The sequence below is a fragment of the Zea mays genome, chromosome 5 (genome assembly GCF_902167145.1).
Source record: "Zea mays cultivar B73 chromosome 5, Zm-B73-REFERENCE-NAM-5.0, whole genome shotgun sequence".
Lineage (NCBI taxonomy): Eukaryota > Viridiplantae > Streptophyta > Magnoliopsida > Poales > Poaceae > Zea > Zea mays.
This window is the reverse complement of record NC_050100.1, coordinates 129,691,677-129,712,112: the sequence shown is the minus strand read 5'-3', so window position 1 is coordinate 129,712,112 and position 20,436 is coordinate 129,691,677.

The window sequence follows — 20,436 nt, the reverse complement described above, 5'->3', positions numbered from 1 at the left end:
GAAGCATATCATATTTATTTTGAAAAGCTAGATTTTCAACTTTTAGCTTTTCTATTTGGTCCTTAAGCAAGGTATTCCTATTTACTAATTGAGCGATACAATGTAAAGCGTTATCTTGCTCAATTGAAATAGTTTCATACCTTTGGACCAAATCAACATGAGAGCACTTTAGCTCCTCATGTTCTTTAGTCAACTCGTCAAAGTGTTGCATCTTTATGGAGAGAATATCTTCTAGCCTTTGACGAGCTTCGCTTTGTTCTCTCACTCTTTCTAGAAGTTTGAGCATGACCGCCTTATCTTCTTGGTTTAGGCGAGCGTAGAGATGCACAAAGCTTCTTTCTTCCTCCTCATCCTCGTTTGTGCTTCCGCTATCATTTTCATTAGTTACACAACACATGTGGGAATCGAAATGGGAAGACAAACCTTTTGGAGAGGTGGATTCATCGTTTGGTCTCCATCGTTCATTTTCTTCTTCTCCTTTGCAAGGGTTAGTATCACAAATACCAAAGGAAGTAGAAGCACAAAATGAACTATCATTTTTGGACTTATTAGACTTGCTTTTAATTCTAGTCCAAATATCATGCGCATCGGGAATATGTTCATAATGATTCATTATGAGGGCATGATAATCTTCCTTGCTAAGAGAATTAACTAAGATGTCAAAAGCTAGATAGTTTAAGCGTATACATCTTTGGTCTTCATCGGAAACATTTTCCCTAGCATAGTTAGGAGGGATAATACTCTTGTCTAAAATTTGTTCTAATTGTGGATCTACGGTTCTAAAGGCATTTATAACTCTAGTAGACCATGAATCATAATTAGAACAATCGGAAAGTAATATTTCAAGAGTTACCTCCGTGTTTTCCTTGGAAGATGTCTTCTTGTTCTTTTGGGATCTTTTACGAGCCATCACTTCGAGTTGTTAGACTCAAGATGAAGTGCCTAGCTCCGATACCAATTGAAAGTCGCCTAGAGGGGGGGGTGAATAGGCGGAACCTGAAAATTAAAACTTTATCCCCCAACTAGATCCCTTGATTAGTGGTTAGAACAAGATGAACAATTATCGGAGTATAAAAACTAAGTTCTTGCTAGTAAAGAGTATAGCTTTCAAATAATGCGGAAGTGATAAATCAATACAACTAATAAGTCTATGATAATAAAGCAAGAAAGCTTAGATGAAAAGAGCACTAACTCAAGTTCTTTCTTGCGGAGCGTTGCTTCACTTAAATGAGAGTTTAACTTGAAGCAACACCAAATGATATGAGTAAAGAATAGTGCAAGAGAACTTAGAGTAAGGGAAAGCAAACAAATCACGAGCAAAAGCACAATGAACACGGGTGATTTGTTTTACCGAGGTTCGGCCCTCGAAGGCCTAGTCCCCGTTGAGGAGTCCACTTAAGGACGGGTCTTTTTCAACCCTTTCCCTCTCTCCCGATCACACAAGGATCGGCGAGCTCTTCTTCTTCTCAAAGATCACTCTCGATCCCACAAGGACCACCACAATCTTTGGTGTCTCTTGCTAGCTTTTACAAGCCTCCAACACTTTGGAGGAAGTTCGAATGGGAGTCAAAAACTCCACGCGCAAATGAACACAAAGATGTAGCACACACTATCTCTCAATGAATCTCACAAGGCGCTAGGGCTAAACTCAATTGAGTAGCTCTCAATTGCTTGCTCTCTCTTTTGTGGCACTTGTGTTGGTTGTAGTGGACTAAATCTTGTGTATAGGATGGATCAATGAATATAGGTGGTTGGGAGGGCTTGAGTATGTCAACTATGTGACTTGGAATGTTGCTTGGGCTCCCTCACCTTGAAGTGGACGGTTGGAGTGGTATTTATAGCCCTCAACTATCCATATAGCCGTTGGGGCGCATCTGCCAGGAATTGCACTGGCGGACGGTCCGCGGCTAGGGCCCGGACGGTCCGCGACCCTCCAACGGTCGATTCTGACATCTTCAACGGATACTTCTGACAGATCAACGGCTAGATCAACGGCTATCTGCCTTGGTGACACCACGCGGACGGTCCGCCCTTGGTCCCGGACGGTCCGCGCCAGCTCTATAATTCCTTTTGCTCAACTTGTCACCTTCGGGCTGAACCAGGTCTTCACATGCGGACTGTCCGCGAATTATAGCCGGACGGTCCGCACGTTGTAGCTGGACGGTCCGCGGTTTAGTCGGACTGTCCCTGATTTGTAGTTCCTGGTCGAAGTCAACTCGGTGTCGCGGACGGTCCGCCGCAAGGGCCCGGACGGTCCGCGTGTGGTCTCAGACGGTGCTTGCTCTTCCATCGGACGGTCCGCAGCACAGACTTGGATTTTTGCATTGGTTCTGGCCGAGTGACATCCTCGTGTCGCGGACGGTCCGCCGCAAGGGCCCGGACGGTCCGCGCTTGGCCTGTTTTTCCAAAAAGCTTCTCCTGTCCGGAATAATCTACGGTATTCCGGACAGTCGATTTAGAATAGTTGTAGATGAACCTTTGGCACCTGTAGAGCATATAATCTAGAGCAAACTAGTTAGTCCAATTATTTGTGTTGGGCAATTCAACCACCAAAATCATTTAGGAAAAGGTTTGAGCCTATTTCCCTTTCACAAGTCACCTGGAGAGACTGCACCGTCGCCTACACGAGGAGCAGAAGTAGCAGTACTCTTCCCCCTTGCCTCAGCAGGAGGTGGAGTCTGGGAGACAGCCCTCCCCTACGCCTCAGCTAGAGGTGCCCCTACACCACCACAACATGGAGCTCTTGCAGGAGCAAGAAGGATGGATCACCCGACCCATCACTCGTGACGCTGCTCACGGTTGTCATTTCCACGATGCTCTCGACCCCTTGTTTCATCAGGCCTTCAACCGACACACTTGGTCCATCCAGTACAGTTGTGTAGACTACCGACATCATCGCGGGTTATACTCGGACCAGTGGGAGGCTACCTGCCTGGTGCACTGTCCAAACGATGATCTCCGAGGTGCAGAGGCCTTCTTAGAGCACTATTCTCTCACTGAGCAGGACAATGCCGAGGCAGTCATGCAGGATGGTGCACGACATGCACTTTCGTAGTATTGTTCATTGTTCAGCGGGGTAGCTGATGGCCTCGACCTAAAGTATTACCCCCACCATCCGATCGGTAGTACCGGAGGTGTGATTGTCTCACTCGTTGGTGAGGGCAATCCCAGATAGAGCAGCATGGTCAACCTGGTCGCCGTGCTCAACACCGAGCTGGACCACGCCCTTGTCGAGTTGGGCAAGGCTCGGGCGGAGACTGCGGAACTGCGTGCTGAGTGCGCGGAGCGTCGCCATCAGGAGGATGGTTCCCCCGCTCCTGTCAGGATTCAACACCTTTACCGCTCGCTGCCCCGTGGTCATCATGCTTACAACACCCCTGACTGCAGGACCAAGATATACATGGAGCCCTAGATCGATAGAGTCAGAGTCTATAATAATGTTTAAGCCCCAGCCACAGTTGCCACCACCACCCCCGATGACTATCGAGCAGATGTTTCTGATATAGACCCAGGCAGTCCAAGCAATTGGCCAAACTCTAACAGCTATGCAATAGGTGCAGCAGCAGTAACCCTCACCTCAACCCCAAATGCAACTGCAAATGTCGCAGATGCCCAGGGACAAGCGTGCAGAGTTCATGAGGGGTCATCCCCCTGTCTTTGCCCATTCCGCGGACCCCATGGACACCGAATATTGGTTGCGCATAGTGGAGCGGGAGTTGCATATCGCTCAGTGCAATGACCATGAAAAAGTTATGTATGATCCCCGTCTGCTAAGGGGAGCAGCATAGTCCTAGTGAGAGTCCTACCTCGCCACCCACGCCGATCCTGAAGCTATCACCTGGGAGGAGTTCAGAGACAACTTCCATCGGTACCATGTGCCTGAAGGTTTGATAATAGTGAGGAAGGAAGAATTCCTGGCATTGAAGCAAGGTCCCCTATCAGTTAGTGAGTACAGGGACAAGTTCCTGCAGCTATCACGCACGCACGTGATGACGTCAATACTGATGCCAAGAGGCAATACATGTTCTTAAGAGGTTTGGTTGACCCCCTTCACTACCAGTTGGTAAACCATACCTTCCCTACCTTCGAGCATCTAATCGATAGAGCCATCATGACTGAGAGGAAGCGCTGGGAGATGGAAGACCGGAAACGCAAGATTGGTGGACCTTAGGCCAGGAGTAGCAGTCGTCCCCATTTTTCAGACAACCCACCCTAGCAGTTCAAGCAAAATCACCCTCAAGGACACCAGCATCAGCATCAGCGCCAACATCAACAGCAGTACCAAAGGTAGTTTCCTAAGTAGCAGCAGCAGTACCGCCAGAGCTACCAACAGGGAGGAAACTAGTATCAGCGATAGAACAACCAGGCACCTCGCCTTCCTGCCCCAACAACCAATCAGAGCAACCAAACAGCTCTAGCGCAAGGAGGAGACCACTGATGTTTCCACTGTGGAGAACAAGGTCACTAGGCGACTCATTGCACGAAGAAAGCAGCTCAGCAGTAGTCAGCTCCCAATGCCCCTGCAAGACAGAATGCACCTCAGCAAGGAGCAAACATCCATGGATAGCCCCGTGCCCAGTATGGAAAGGTGAACCACCTGGAGGCCGATACAGTTCAGGAGACCCCAGGAGTGGCACTAGGTACGTTCTCAATCGAATCTCATTCTGCAAGTGTGTTATTTGATACTGGAGCAACACATTCTTTTGTGACTGCATCATGGGTAGAAACACACAACATATCAGTATAACCCATGTACTCACCTATGAGGGTTAGTTCAATTGGTGGGAGAACACAAACAGATAGATTTTGCCCAAGTGAAAGAATTCAAATAAGGGGGATAGAGTTCTTTGCTGATCTGATAGTAATGGGTACGCAGGATGTTGTAACACCCTAAATTTGGGGGTATAAATTTTCGTCTCCGATATTCACCAGATTCAGGCGTTACTCTCTTTTCTCTTCCCGTTTCGCTCCTTCCCAATTTCAAAGCAGTATAGAGACTGGTGTCCGTATCGCGTGTAAACAAAAACCTAAGTTGACATGGTGTTGCATCATGCCGAAGCATATTTCTTTTGTTTGATGTTGTGTCTAATCACGCGTTCGTCTCGTTTTGGTTTTTGATTCGCGATTTAAATTCGATTAGAAGCAAGCGAGTGCGAGCAGTGGGTTGTCGTCCCGGCCTGCGGCCCAGCCTGGCCCGTGGCGCCGCCTGACCCGACCCGGCCCCTGGCGCCCCTCTCCCCCCCGATGCGCGCCCCCTCTCTCTCTCTCTCATTTTCTTTTCCTATGCCTCAACTTTGCTCTCCCTCTCTTCCACCTGTCTTCCATCTCCCGTTGCCCTAGGTGGGATTCCGGTGAGCGGTTGTCGCCGATCGTCGAGCCCCAAGGTGAGCTCCCCCTCCCTTCCCCTCTCCTCTCCACTCCCTCCTCCCTCCATCCCCCGCGTGGACCCTGACCCTGGCCGCCCCACCCGCGTGGCCCTTGCCCGCCGCCCCCGGCCGGCCCATCCCCGTCGGCGTGCGGCCCCCTGCCTGCCCCGCCCGTCCGCCCCTCCCGACGCGGCTCCGTCCCGCCCTCGCGTAGCCCTGCCCCGTCCGGTCGCCGGCGCCCTGCCCCTGTCCGACCGCCATCCCCCTGCGCGGCCCTACCCCCGCGCGCGCAACTTGGTCCCCGGCGCGCACAACACCGTCCCCGCGTGTAACACTATAAAAACCATTAAATAAAAATAATGCAGTTAATTTATTAATGGTAATTATGATAATGAATTTTCTTAAGTGTTTGATTTTTAATTTCATTTGGAATGATTTTTGATTGCTCATAATTGATTTTGGATATTTAATAGCATTTCTCCTTAAATGAAAATTCACATAAATAATATAATAATTATTAGTCCAAAAATAAATATTTTATTTATAAATAGTTTTGGTATAATTATTATGAATTTTAGGGTTATTCAAAAATATATTTCGAATTTAGAAAAAAAGAAAAAAAAAGAAAAGGAAAACTAAACCCTAACCCTAACCCTAAAGCCCACTAGGGGCCCAACAAGCATTAGCGCGCACGCCTCATGCCTCCCTTCCCTACTGGTCGCTGCCCCCTGGTCTCCCCACCCGGCCCCTCTCTCTCTCCCTTCCATTTCTCTCTCCTCCCTTTCTTCCCAGCAGAGCGCCGCTAGGAGGACCCGACGCGTCAGGAGCCCGCGCGCCAGGACGCAGACCCGAGCACCCGACCCCGCGCACCGAAGCACGCGCCCAGGCGCCGCTGCTAGGTCGATGCCACGACCCCACCCCGTGCATCGACCGCACAGCCGCCATGACCCGACGCCGACCGCGCCAGGAGCCTGCAGCCGTCGCGCCCACGTCCCGTGACTGTTCCTCCTATGCGTTCATGGAGTTTCAATGCATCTATTACTCCCTCCCCCATTACTCCCTCCTCCATTGATGGCCATGAAGCACCCCGGCCAACCTTTCCTCTTCCTCCCTCTCCTCTATAAAACCGACACCGAGCTCCTCTCTTCTCCTCCCTACCCGAGCTCGCCCCCTACTTTCTCTCAATCTCCTCATCGTTAGAGCCACCGCCGCCGTCGCCGGAGTTCGCCACACCGTCGCCAGAGCCTGTGGAGCTCGCCGGAGATACGCACCTGTCTTACCGAGCCTTCGCCTAGACGCACACCCAAACCCGTCCACCGTTCGTCCCAAGGTTGAAGACAACCTCAAAATGTTGATTTATTTTCTAAAGCATGTTTCGAATTAATTTATGAATCTTGTGAATTATCATTGTAATATTGAGATGATGCGATTTGGCGATTCACGTGTATGATTTTAGAGATTTCGATGTTTACGTGTAGTCAGAATCGAACCCCGTGGCAATGCTTTGAATATGTGTATGATTTTATAATTTTAAAAATGAATACGTTCACTATTCACTACCTCGGTGATTTTTATACTAGAATACGTTTACAATTAAACCTCGCTTTAGCACATGGAATGATATTGGTTAGTATTGATATAGGTATAATTTTATTGATATAAGAAAAATAGAAGAAATACTAGACCATGTATTTCCAGTCAAATGAAAATATAGATGTTACTAGTCATGATGAATGTATTCATAAGTATAGCACTTAATTACTTAGAATTAGTAAGATATTTATTTATGTCATAACAACCATGATTATGTTATTAAAGTCCAATTAGTAATTTACATTAATTCTTAGGATATTAATGTTAGAAGAATTATAAATAAACAATTTTAGCCATACGTATAATTTCTATGTAGGAAAGAAAGGATAAAACCGAAAGGATAGAATTTTATAATAATGTTAAAATAACTTAATTAGGTGCTTATACTTTCCTAATAAAGAAAATGATAGTATGTTGATAAACATAGGTTTCTTACTAATGAAGTAGATAACTTGTTTCTAGTTTAAAATGACCTTTTAATAGATATCATATTTAACAAGGTTCGTTTTTAAATATAGCCGTATTAAATAGAAACTTAAAAGAATATGTAGACCATATGTTTCTTAATAAAAAATATAGAAGATAAATATATGTCCAATTAATAGATTATTTATATTTACTTAATTAAAAGATAACAAGGGTCATTGCTTTTATAAACTAAAATGATAGTTTATACATAATTTCCTTTCTAATGAATTAGATCATTTGTTCCTACAATATAATTAAAGATAATTAATAGATTAATTATCCTTTATCATAATTTATTAATCAAACCTATAGTCAATTTGTTCTTAACTAGATTTATGGCATGATTAATGATTTCATAGAATCTAGTCCACATTATATACGAATCACTTAGCTTTTCCTAAAGGATAAAATAATGTAATAAGAGTTTAAGTTCTTTTATAACTTAAAATGTTACTTTATATATTGACTTCGAATATAATAATATAGGCTATGTGTTTTCTAATGAAATTAAAAGGTGGTTATTCGTTCATTATCTTTTACATGAAAATCCACTTAAGGCCTATAACCTAGTTTTTCATGAAATAGGTGTTTAATAATAATGATCTTTTCATATAAACCCTATTTAGACTTATATCTTAGTTTATCATAAGTGAATGTTTAACAATGATTTATAAGATGTTCCATAATGCTTCTAAAATTAATAATGTGTTCCGTAGCCCATTAACTTCAGATATATAACATATATCTTTTCTAAAAAGGTTAAAAGGTTTAATATTGTTATAACGTGTTTTATCATCTTATAAACCCTTAATCTTAGACACATCACATATGACGTTTTATAAAAGATTAAATTGGTGAACCTAATATTTGCATATTTTAATTAAGATATTTTTAAGCTCATGCCTTGTTTTACAAAGTATAGATCACACATTTTTTCAAAAGAATACCTTCTTATTATAACCATTACTTGCGACGTTTTTGAAAAGCGAATGCTCTTTTCGTTAAGCTTTCTTTTAGCTTTACGTATGGTGAATGTGGTATGCTAATGAGTGGTGTTTGTTCTTCTTGTTTGTGTAATATTCAGTGGTTGATCTAGTAGTTAAGAATCAAGATCTATTCCTATCCGTGGAGGAACCTCATGTTTTCAATAAGCAAGGTGTCGGGGACAAATAATTAGGGGTACCCCTAAGACTCCTAATCTCAGCTCGTAACCCCCATCAGCACAAAGCTGCAAAGGCCTTATGGGCGCGATTCAGGTAAGGCTCCGTCCACTCAAGGGACACGATCTCGCCTCGCTCGAGTCCGGCCTCGGGCAAAGGCAGCCGACCCAGGAGGATTCACATCTCGCCCGAGGGTCCCCTCAAGCAACGGACACACCTTTGGCTCGCCCGAGGCCCAGGCTTCGCGGAGAAGCAACCTTGGCCAGATCGCCACGCCAATCGACCGTATCGCAGGAGCATTTAATGCAAGGATCGACTGACACCTTATCCTGGCGCGCGCTCCTCAGTCGACAGGGCCGAAGTGACCGCAGTCACTTCGCCGCTCCACTGACCGACCTGACAGGAAAACTGCGCCGCCTGCCCTGCTCTGACTGCTGTGCCACTCGACAGAGCAAGGCTGACAGCAGCTAAGTCCAGCCTCGGGCGCCATAGGAAGCTCCGCCTCGCCCGACCCCGGAGCTCGGGCTCAACCTCGACGCCGGACGACGGACTCCACCTCGCCCGACCCCAGGGCTCGGACTCAGCCTCGACCTCGGACGACGGACTCCGCCTCGCCCGACCTCAGGGCTCGGACTCAACCTCGACCTCGGACGACGGACTCTGCCTCGCCCAACCCAGGGCTCGGACTCAGCCTCGACCTCGAACGACGGACTCTGCCTCGCCCGACCCCAGGGCTCGGACTCAACCTCGACCTCGGACGACGGTCTCCGCCTCGCCCGACCCCCGGGCTCGGACTCAGCCTCGACCTCGGAGGAGCCTCCGCCTCGCCTGAGCTCGGGCTCGAACCGACCACGTCACAATGGGGGCCATCATTACCCTACTCCTAGCTAGCTCAGGCTACAGGGAACAAGACCGGCATCCCATCTGGTTCGCCTCGGTAAACAAATAATGATGGCATCCCGCGTGCTCCATGATGACGGTGGCTCTCAGCCCCTTACGGAAGCAAGGAGACGTCAGCAAGGATCCGACAGCTCCGACAGCTATACTTCCACAGGGCTCAAGAGCTCCTCCGACGGCCACGACATCACATGAACAGGGCGCTAAAACCTCTCCGACAGCCACGACGGCATGTACTTAGGGCTCTGGCTCCTCTCTGCTAGACACGTTAGCACATTGCTACACCCCCATTGTACACCTGGGCCCTCTCCTTACGTCTATAAAAGGAAGGCCCAGGGCTCTCGTACGAGAAGGTGGCCACGCGGGAGAACGAGCCGACGCGCAAGGCTCTCTCTCTCTCTCCCTCGCGAACGCTTGTAACCCCCTACTGCAAGCGCATCCGCCCTGGGCGCAGGACAACACGAGGCCGCGGTTTCCCCTTACTGTTTTCCCCCTTGTGTTCCGTCTCGCGCCGACCCATCTGGGCTGGACACGTAGCGACAATTTACTCGTCGGTCCTGGGACCCCCGGGGTCGAAACGCCGACACAAGGCAAGTGGACTTCTCCCTCTGCATACTCTGTTTGATCCCAAACAATATATTTAATAAAGTTTATTCTTGGATATATATGCATAATTTGATGGGTTACCTATTTAGATACCCCTAACCTTTCCAACCTTATACCTTGTTTAACCTGGGATTATGATCTAATCAAGTAGCTATGCTATTGCTACAACTTTAAATTTATGCAGTCACTCATGTTTATGATATTAATGTTCCAAATGGTAAGTTCACATTATTGTTGTTAATCCGATGATTAAACAAGATCATATGATTTAATTGGAACATGGAGTGACCACCCGGGAAAACAGTGCTACCATGAGGGTGGTATGGGACGCCCTTGGCTAAATAACTAGGGAAGTCTTATGTTGGGTGCTAGTCGTGGTCGATCGGAATGGTGGCATCTGGCAAGCGCTTATAGTTCCGGCTCAGGCAGATTGGATACGGGCATAGTTCCTAATGCTTTACCCTATAATCTGGACTATAAGTTGGTTACGTTAGATGTGCTTTATGCAGTTTGACCATTTCCAGCATTGGCATAATGAGGACTCTAGGGAAAAGCCTCGTAGTGAGACCCTAGCCAGTGGACGACTCGGCCAGGCTCCGGCCGCCGCTGCTACGCCTCCTCGGCCTGGGAAGTCCCCAGCTCCTGGGCCGACAAAGTCTTCTTTTCGAGCCAACTCTGCTTCTGTCCATGCTGACACCGCTGCCTCCGGTCCCGGCTCATCGCAGAGCGGACGAAGGTTTCTTTAACTAAGCAAGAGAAGCCTCAGGCGGCAAAGGCCGACCGAGCCGAGGGACTCCTACGCCTCCGGGATACGGATACCTCACTCGTCACCTTTCGCATAGGGCAACTCACACATTGGTTAAGCGGTTCAGCTAGCCGACAGGCAAGTCCTGGTGCTCGAATTGAGGAAAAAACATGGTATTACACCCAAAATACCTAGATGTTCAGGCCCCAACAGCCGCAATGAACAGACATCGGCACTCAAGGTGCCATTACAAACGGAACTCCGGTTCCGCCCCCGCAGGTACGAACAACCCCCACATTGGAGGGCCTGCGGGACGACAAAACCCCAGGTGGCTCGCCGATGCTCGCTCCGGTAGCAGCGACGACGACCTCCGTCCGGAAGGCCAAACAGCAGCAGCAATGACCTCAGGGCAGACGCTGCTGCGACAAGGCCCTCACCTACGTCCCCACTCGAGGGGCGAGGACAAGCTATCAAAGCCAAAGAGCCGGAGGCCCAGAGCGCGGATGGTGGCGCGATCTCGTCGGCGACGAGGACTTCTTCAGCCGCCACCACCTCAGCGCCGATGACGGCAGCCATCTGCCCACCGGCAGATCCCTGCTCGGATCCTCCCGGACGGACGAGCACCGACCTCCGCGCAGAGGCGTCGTATTAGAGCAAAGGCAGGGCAGCCCAAGAACATGAACGCCGCCCTAGCAGCGCGCGACGTCTTGGGCGGTCCTCCGGTGCGCACGGCGCAACGACCGCTCGTATGGCGGGAGGGGGCACCGGGAGCCGAGCCAGAGCCAGCGAGCCCAACGTGCTGAAGCTGACGACACTCGCGGCCGACCAGCCCCGCATTGTCGAAGTCCGCCCCTTCCGCTAGGCCGGTGAGCGCCCTCTCCCCTGAATGCTGAAGGAGAGGGTGACCCACGAACCCGTGCGGGAGGTATAGCTCCGGCTCAGCTCGCCCTCCGCCCCAGCAAGGATGATGAACATCTTTGAAGCTGAGGGCGGGGCAGATGCCGCAGCCCGGCTTGCTTCTCCCCACCATCAAACTGGTGGTCACCGTCTTGGGTGACCATCGGCAAGGGGATACAACCGGGCTGCTTGATGAAAATCCTTGAAGCTGAGTGATGGCTGAAAGGTACCAACTTCCGCGAAGTTGCGTTCCTCCAACGACGACAAGACGAAAGCAACGCGGGCGCTCCCCATCCGGGGGCTCGGAAGGTGGAAGGGCGCGATGCATGAGGAGAGTGCGAAGACATGGTTGCCATCCAAGGGGGTCGCCCTCCTTTTAAAGGTGACTCTACCCACTTGCGTCCTCAGCCATCGCGGACTGAGTCTTCACCAACACGCTCCAAGGTCTTCCCCCTACGACACGGGGGCTGGGTCCCGCGCGCCATGCAAGCTGGCCCAGGGCAGAAGAAGCCAAACCGCCGCGTGCGGAGCGCACAACTGCCCAGCGGTTACAAACACTCCTCCACTTTCGCCCAAACCAACGGGTGAAAGGGCGGACCGCCATGCAGGCGGCATGCAACTGCACCAAGGGGCGCACCTTTTCGACTTCGACGCGTCCAGCATGGGGCCCAGGCCCACGCGTCATGTAACCGGCGCGCCGGTTACTACGTGCGAGAAACTGCACCGCCACTTGCGCCAGTACTGCGCCTTCTCGACTGCGGAACTGGTGCCGCGACTCGAGGCAACCCTGCGCATGTTCCAACAGTGCCAACCAAGCACATCGGTCACGGTTCGGTCCGCCGCGGGAGAAGACGCGACGGTCGATATGGCCAAAAGTGGGCCGGCAGTAATGGCGGCGGCAGGCGGGCGGAAGCAGCAGTTAAGTCGTCTGCAGGCTCACGTCCCCTCCTGGGATAGCGAGAGAGCCCTCTCCCACGGCGTGAAGACGACGCGCCTGTGTTCCGTTCCTCGAACGGCTCGCGCACGCACAACGGCCGCCCCGCAAACCACTCGTCCCGTCGCATTAACTCTGCGGCGGGACAGGCGGCACCTTTGGCAGGCGAAGCAGGCGACGCTTCACCTCCGCCATAATGACCGCGTCAAAAAAGGTGCGCCATGTCGTTCAATTTCATATCCTTTTCCTCTTCCTCTTTCTCTCTCTTGCTACAGGGACCGGGAAAGGGGATACTCCGAAAGGGATCCTTCTCCGCGAAGGAAGCGGGCCCCGAGCCCTCCTACTGATCAGAGGTTCGAAGGATGGCCCCTCGGAAGGGTTTGACAGCCGCCTCAGAGCACTCGGGCTCCGCGCCCACTACTGGTCAGAGGTTCGAAGGCTGGCCCCTCGGAAGGGTTCGACAGCCGCCTCAGGCCGCTCGGGCTCCGCACCCACTACTGGTCAGAGGTTCGAAGGCTGGCCCCTCGGAAGGGTTCGACAGCCGCCTCAGGCCACTCGGGCTCCGCGCCCATTACTGATCAGGGGTTCGTAGGCTGGCCCCCGAAGGGTTCGACAGCCGCCTCAGAGCACGCAGAGCGAGGGATGACTCTAGGTACGTCCGATACATGGCCGAGGCTCGGGCTATGCTCCCGAGGTACCCTAGAACATTTCCGAGACCAGCAGGAGCGATTCTGTAACGGAATCCCATCAGAGGGAGGCATCGAGCCCTCGGACCCTATCAAACTAGACCGGGTCCGGCAAATCACCTGCAGGTACTTTTGGAGCGCGCCTCTAGGCCACTAGCCGACCCTTACCGAATATGGCACGGGCGTCCACTCGGATCACCCGTTAGCAACTCACTGGAGACACCATGTTCGGCGCCCTCTGAGGGCAACATGGCGCTTTCCCCCCTCCTCCTTGCGGAAAGGCGACACAGAGGCGTATAAAAAAAGCCGAGTCAGTGCTTGACCGTCCTCCCGCTCTGTGCGGAGGCTCGGGGGCTGCTCTCGCAAACCCGGTTCCGGCCAAACCGTTGACAGCGTCAACATACCAGTCCGAGAACTTGGAACCTAACTATGCACCCGGGCAACGACCAGCTCGCATGAGGGAACAACCAGACCGGCCGAAGCATCACGAAACGCGCTAAGACCTCGAAGGAGTCAAACCACTCCTCCGAGGCCTCGGGGGCTACACCCGGCGGGTGCGCTCGCGCGCACCCACCGGAACGAAACGCAACCGAGAAAGGCTGGTCCCTTGCAAAAAAGTGCGACAAAAGCCTCCAAGCGAGTACCAACACTCCCTTCGAGGCTCGGGGGCTACTGTCGGGGACCATAATTAAGGGTACCCCCAAGACTCCTAATCTCAGCTGGTAACCCCCATCAGCACAAAGCTGCAAAGGCCTGATTAGCGCGATTCAGGTAAGGCTCCGTCCACTCAAGGGACACGATCTCGCCTCGCCCGAGCCCGGCCTCGGGCAAAGGCAGCCGACCCAGGAGGATTCACGTCTCGCCCGAGGGTCCCCTCAAGCAACGGACACACCTTCGGCTCGCTCGAGGCCCAGGCTTCGCGGAGAAGCAACCTTGGCTAGATCGCCACGCCAACCGACCGTATCGCAGGAGCATTTAATGCAAGGACCGACTGACACCTTATCCTGACGTGCGCTCCTCAGTCGATAGGGCCAAAGTGACCGCAGTCACTTCACCGCTCCACTGACCGACCTGACAGGAAAACAGCACCGCCTGCCCTGCTTCGACTGCTGTGCCACTCGACAGAGCAAGGCTGACAGCAGCTAAGTCCAGCCTCGGACGCCATAGGAAGCTCCGCCTCTCCCGACCCCGGAGCTCGGGCTCAACCTCGACGCTGGACGACGGACTCCGCCTCGCCCGACCCCAGGGCTCGGACTCAGCCTCGACCTCGGACGATGGACTCCGCCTCGCCCGACCCTAGGGCTCGGACTCAACCTCGACCTCAGACGACGGTCTCCGCCTCGCCCGACCCCCGGGCTCGGACTCAGCCTCGACCTCGGAGGAGCCTCCGCCTCGCTCGACCTCGGGCTCGGACCGACCACGTCACAAGGGGGGCCATCATTACCCTACTCCTAGCTAGCTTAGGCTACGGGGAACAAGACCGGCATCCCATCTGGTTCGCCCTGGTAAACAAATAATGATGGCATCCCTCGTGCTCCATGACGATGGCGGCTCTCAGCCCCTTACGGAAGCAAGGAGACATCAGCAAGGATCCGACAGCTCCGACAGCTGTACTTCCACATGGCTCAAGCGCTCCTCCGACGGCCACGACATCACATGAACAGGGCGCCAAAACCTCTCCGACAGCCACGACGGCATGTACTTAGGGCTCTGGCTCCTCTCTGCTAGACACATTAGCACATTGCTACACCCCCATTGTACACCTGGGCCCTCTCCTTACGTCTATAAAAGGAAGGCCCAGGGCTCTCGTACGAGAAGGTGGCCACGCGGGAGAACGGGCCAACGCGCAAGTCTCTCTCTCTCCCTCGCGAACGCTTGTAACCCCCTACTACAAGCGCATCCGCCCTAGGCGCAGGACAACACGAGGCCACGGTTTCCCCTTACTGTTTTCCCCCTTGTGTTCCGTCTCGCGCCGACCCATCTGGGCTGGGACACGCAGCGACAATTTACTCATCGGTCCTGGGACCCCCGGGGTCGAAACGCCGACACAAGGCAAGTGGACTTCTCCCTCTGCATACTCTGTTTGATCCCAAACAATATATTTAATAAAGTTTATTCTTGGATATATATGCATAATTTGATGGGTTACCTATTTAGATACCCCTAACCTTTCCAACCTTATACCTTGTTTAACCTGGGATTATGATCTAATCAAGTAGCTATGCTATTGCTACAACTTTAAATTTATGCAGTCACTCATGTTTATGATATTAATGTTCCAAATGGTAAGTTCACATTATTGTTGTTAATCCGATGATTAAACAAGATCATATGATTTAATTGGAACATGGAGTGACCACCCGGGAAAACAGTGCTACCATGAGGGTGGTATGGGACGCCCTTGGCTAAATAACTAGGGAAGTCTTATGTTGGGTGCTGGTCGTGGTCGATCGGAATGGTGGCATCTGGCAAGCACTTATAGTTCCGGCTCAGGCAGATTGGATACGGGCATAGTTCCTAAAGCTTTACCCTATAATCTGGACTATAAGTTGGTTACGTTAGATGTGCTTTATGCAGTTTGACCATTTCCAGCATTGGCATAATGAGGACTCTAGGGAAAAGCCTCGTAGTGAGACCCTAGCCATTCACCTCGGAAGTGAATACGGGTCTAGCTAACCTGGGCTAGAAGGGGATCGTGACTCATGGGTAAAGATGCGCCACCTCTGTAGAGTGTAAAACTGATATATCAGCCGTGTTCACGGTTATGAGCAGCCTGAACTCCTCACATGATAATTAAACTTGAAGATGGAAGTGAATCGAGATCCGATGATCTGCCAATAGTTTGCTTAAGTGGTTTCACTTAAGTGTTTTTGATATACTCTTATACCTTTGTTTAATGGGAATACTTGGGATTCACGCTTATTAGTAAGACATGTGTTGTTAATAAAATGTTGACAAACTAAAATGCTTACTGCTCAACCTTGGCCTCACCTTGTTAAACTTGCATTAGTTTTCCCCCACTTGCTGAGCCCCGACCATAAGTGAGCTCACCCTTGCTTAAATTTTGATCAGAAGTTTGCAGATGAAGTTATGATGCTGAGCTCCATGGATGCTAGTCTAGTGATACCCCCGGTCATCTTCCTGTGGATGGATGTCCATGTTTCGCTGTACTTTGATGAATAAAGGTTAAGACATTATGTCTGTTTGAAGTGTAATATGTTACTATAATCGTTATTTACGCTTTTATGCATTGTTCTTTTGATATATTACACTTGTGATGTCAACATATGTGTGGAAATAGATCCTGGCACACATATGCGATACATCCGTCTCTGCCCCCCAGAACTGGGTGTGACACCACGCGCGTAGCCTAGCACGCGCAACATTTAAATTCAGTTTTAAATTTAATTTAATTCATGTGTTGCATCGCGCGCTTCGTCGTGTGACGATTCGTTTTAAATTCAGATTTATTAGTGTGTTGTACCGCACGATGTTTTGTTTTAAATTCAGTTTAATTAGCATATGTCGTCGCGCGCTTCGTCGCGTGACGTTTCGTGTTAATTTCAGATTTAGTTCAAGTGTTTCCTGGCACGCTCGGTCGCGCGACGATTCATTTAATTTTAGTTTAGTCTAAGTGTTGCGTCACGCTTAATTCGTGCGTGTTGTCGCGTGCCTCGACACGCGACACCTCGTCTTAATTTCAATTTAGATCGCGTGTGCTGTCGGGCGCTTCGTCGCACGACAATCCTTTTAAATTTACCTAGAATTGTTCATAATAATTAAGCGCGTAGCGTAACTTTAGTTTTTGCATAGTGCTATGATTAAATTAATGTGGTTATGTTCTGACAAGTATTTTAATTCATAGCTGCTTAATGTAATCACCTTTCGACCGTAGCCTCAACCATTGTATTTTCTTTCTCGTATAGTCGTAGATGCGAGCCCTGCGCCAAGTGTCTGCTTATTTATTGCATTCTATTGCGTGGTGTATTGTTTCTTTTTATATTAAGTTTGTGGAATTTATGTTTGAACTCGTATAGATAACGGTTTGTTGGCGGAGTCCGAAGTAGTTGTAGGTGAAGACCCTGAGCAGCAGCTGGTTGGTGAAGGCAAGTGTCCTCTGACCTATCTATGTCTCACTCATTTTATAATTCACCTTCCCGCATTTACATGTTTTATATCTAAGGTTTGACTAGTTTTGTTTATCATGTCCTTGTTTACCTATGTGGGTTGGATCATTTTTGATTTAGCTCTATGCTAGTGCTTCATCCTAATCAATGAACATGACGAGATTATTTATGATACGTTTTTACCCTTTTGATTATGATGATGGCTTTGTGACATTTAAGGAGACTCGAGCGGTTTCTCGAGTGCCTCTCCGTAAGGACTGGTTCGTTGGATGACCACCCGGGAAAAGAGTACAACCATAAGGGTGGTATGGGACGCCCTTAGCTGAATAATTTGAGGAAATGAGGTGTTGTTTGCTTCACCGTTGTGCCATCAATGGGGCTCAGTGTATGCGGCTCGCTCTACCAAGGGTGGTTTGCCCCTTGGGGAGGAGTGCGGTACATTTAGGAAATCTAACGGGGGACTACAGCCTCAGGGAATCTTTGTAAAGGCTACGTAGTGAAACCTTCCCTACTCACCTTGGTAGAGCCCGAGGCAAAAAGGAATCACGGCTTGTGGGTAAAGTGTGCAACCTGTGCAGAGTGTTACGAAATTGATATATTAGCCGTGCTCATGGTTATGAGCGGCCTTGGGAGCTCCATTGATTAGAGACAAATTGATTTGAGATACTATGTTTACAGATGGTGATGAGAATAATTATGGTTTTGATTATGATTATGATTATGGTTTCTAGTATTCTTTCTGTTTGGAAAGAGTACTTTTGGGTTAACAACTTGGGTTAATGCTAAAACCTGGCTCTCTACTAGTAATAATTACCTGTCCAACTAAAAGCAACTGCTTGATCTTAACCCCACATAAAGCTAGTCCACTATAGCCACACGGGACAATTGCTGAGTATGTTGATGTGTACTCACCCTTACTTTACACACCAACCCTGTCACACCCAGTTTTTGAAGGTAAACTGAATGCGAACCATGTACGTGCCAGGATCAGAAATTCACGTACACAGCGATTACATAAATGACTCATCATAGCACAATGCTTCAAATTACAATAAAGAGTAAGTAATAATATTACAGACTAGAGCCATTTACATAATATAAATCAAAGTACACAGAATCGAAACGTAGCCAACGTAAACAACCCACCACAGGCAGCAGACTGGGGGAGGTCGCTAGCCTAATCCTCGAACTCGTCGAAGTCCTGGAACTCCTGGAGATCCGCATCGACGCCTTCTTCTCTTTCTTTACCTGAGCATAGATTGCATCAAAGGCATCCTGGTGTTTTGTGAAAGCAATGGTGAGTACACATCAACGTACTCAGCAAATGTCCCGTTTGGCTGAAGTGGACTAGCTTTATGTGGGGTTAAGTCAAGCAGTTGCTTTTAATTGGTTAGATTATTATTACTAGTAGAAAGCCAGATTTTAGCATTAACCCAAGTTGTTAACCCAAAAGTACCCTTTCCAAACGGAAAGAATACCAGAAACCATTACCATAGTCATAATCATAATCAAAACCAGCATTATCCTCATCATCATATGTAAACAAAGTAGCCATAATTCAATGTGTCTCTAATCAATGGAGCTCCCTTAGCCGCTCATAACCGCGAGCACAGCTGATATATCAGTTTCATAACACTCTGCAGAGGTTGCGCACTTTACCCACAAGCCGTGATTCCCTCTTGCCTCGGGCTGATCAAACCCTTAAACACTACCAAGGTGAATAGGTAGGGTCTCACTACGTAGCCTTTACAAAGATTCCATGGGGCTGTAGCCGCCCGTTAGGTTTCCTAAATGCACCGAACTCCTCCCCAAGGGGCGAACCAACCTAGGCAGAGCGAGCCACATACACCGAGCCCCATTAACGACACGACGGCGAAGCGAACTACACCCCAGTTCCTTTAATTACTCAGCTAAGGGCGTCCCACTCCACCCTCATGGTTGCACTATTTTCCTGGGTGGTCATCCAACGAACAGGTCCTTACGGAGAGGCACTCGAGAAACAGCTCGAGTCCCCTTAAGGGTCACAAGTACCATCATCATAATCAAAAGGGAAAATAGCGTATCATAGATAATCTCATCATGTTCATTGATTAATGTGAAGCGCTAGCATAAAGCTAGACTGAAATAACCCAACCAGAATAGGTAAACAAGGACAAGATAGACAAAAGCTAGTCAATCCTTAGGTATAAAATGTGTAAATGCGGGGAGTGAATTATAAGAATGAGTAAGACATAGATGGGTCAAGGGACACTTGCCTTCACCAAACAGATACTCAGGGTCTTCAAACTTGTAGGACTTGAAGAGCTAGATTGCTTGGTCACCAGTGCTTGATCGTCGATTCCTCGAAGCTCGGAAGAGAACCACGATCTAATCGCAATGCGGAGCGAAGACGAACAGGCACAAACAAACAAACATAAGTGCATAAGAACATTACACCATACAAGGTAAATGTTATAAAAACGAGCAAAAATAAAGAGCGCTTCTACAGTTATGCGAGGAAAAGAACCGCGGTAGACGAAGCTAGGGTCGAGAAGTTATAACATTTACGCAAACAAAGTATTAGTTAGAACATTTAATTCGACGGAATCACATTAATTGACATCAAATGTAGATTAAAACTACTATATAGTTATGACTAACTTACTAGTTTAATAGTGAACGATTAAATAGTTAATTAACTGCCATGAGTGATTATAAGCAAACGGTTTAACCTCACGCGCGGATAACATGTGATACGCGCGAACGTCGAGCGACAACGCGTGTGGACAGCACGCGTGACACTCGCGAACGACACACGCGAAATAGCACGTGCAACATGCGCGAGCAACACGCGGTGAGACGCGCGAAAGGCGCGTGACAAACACATAATTAACATTATAAATTTGATTCGATTGAGTTGTTAATTGATTGACCGACAAATAAATAGGAAATCACTTATTTAACATTAATAAAGTGAC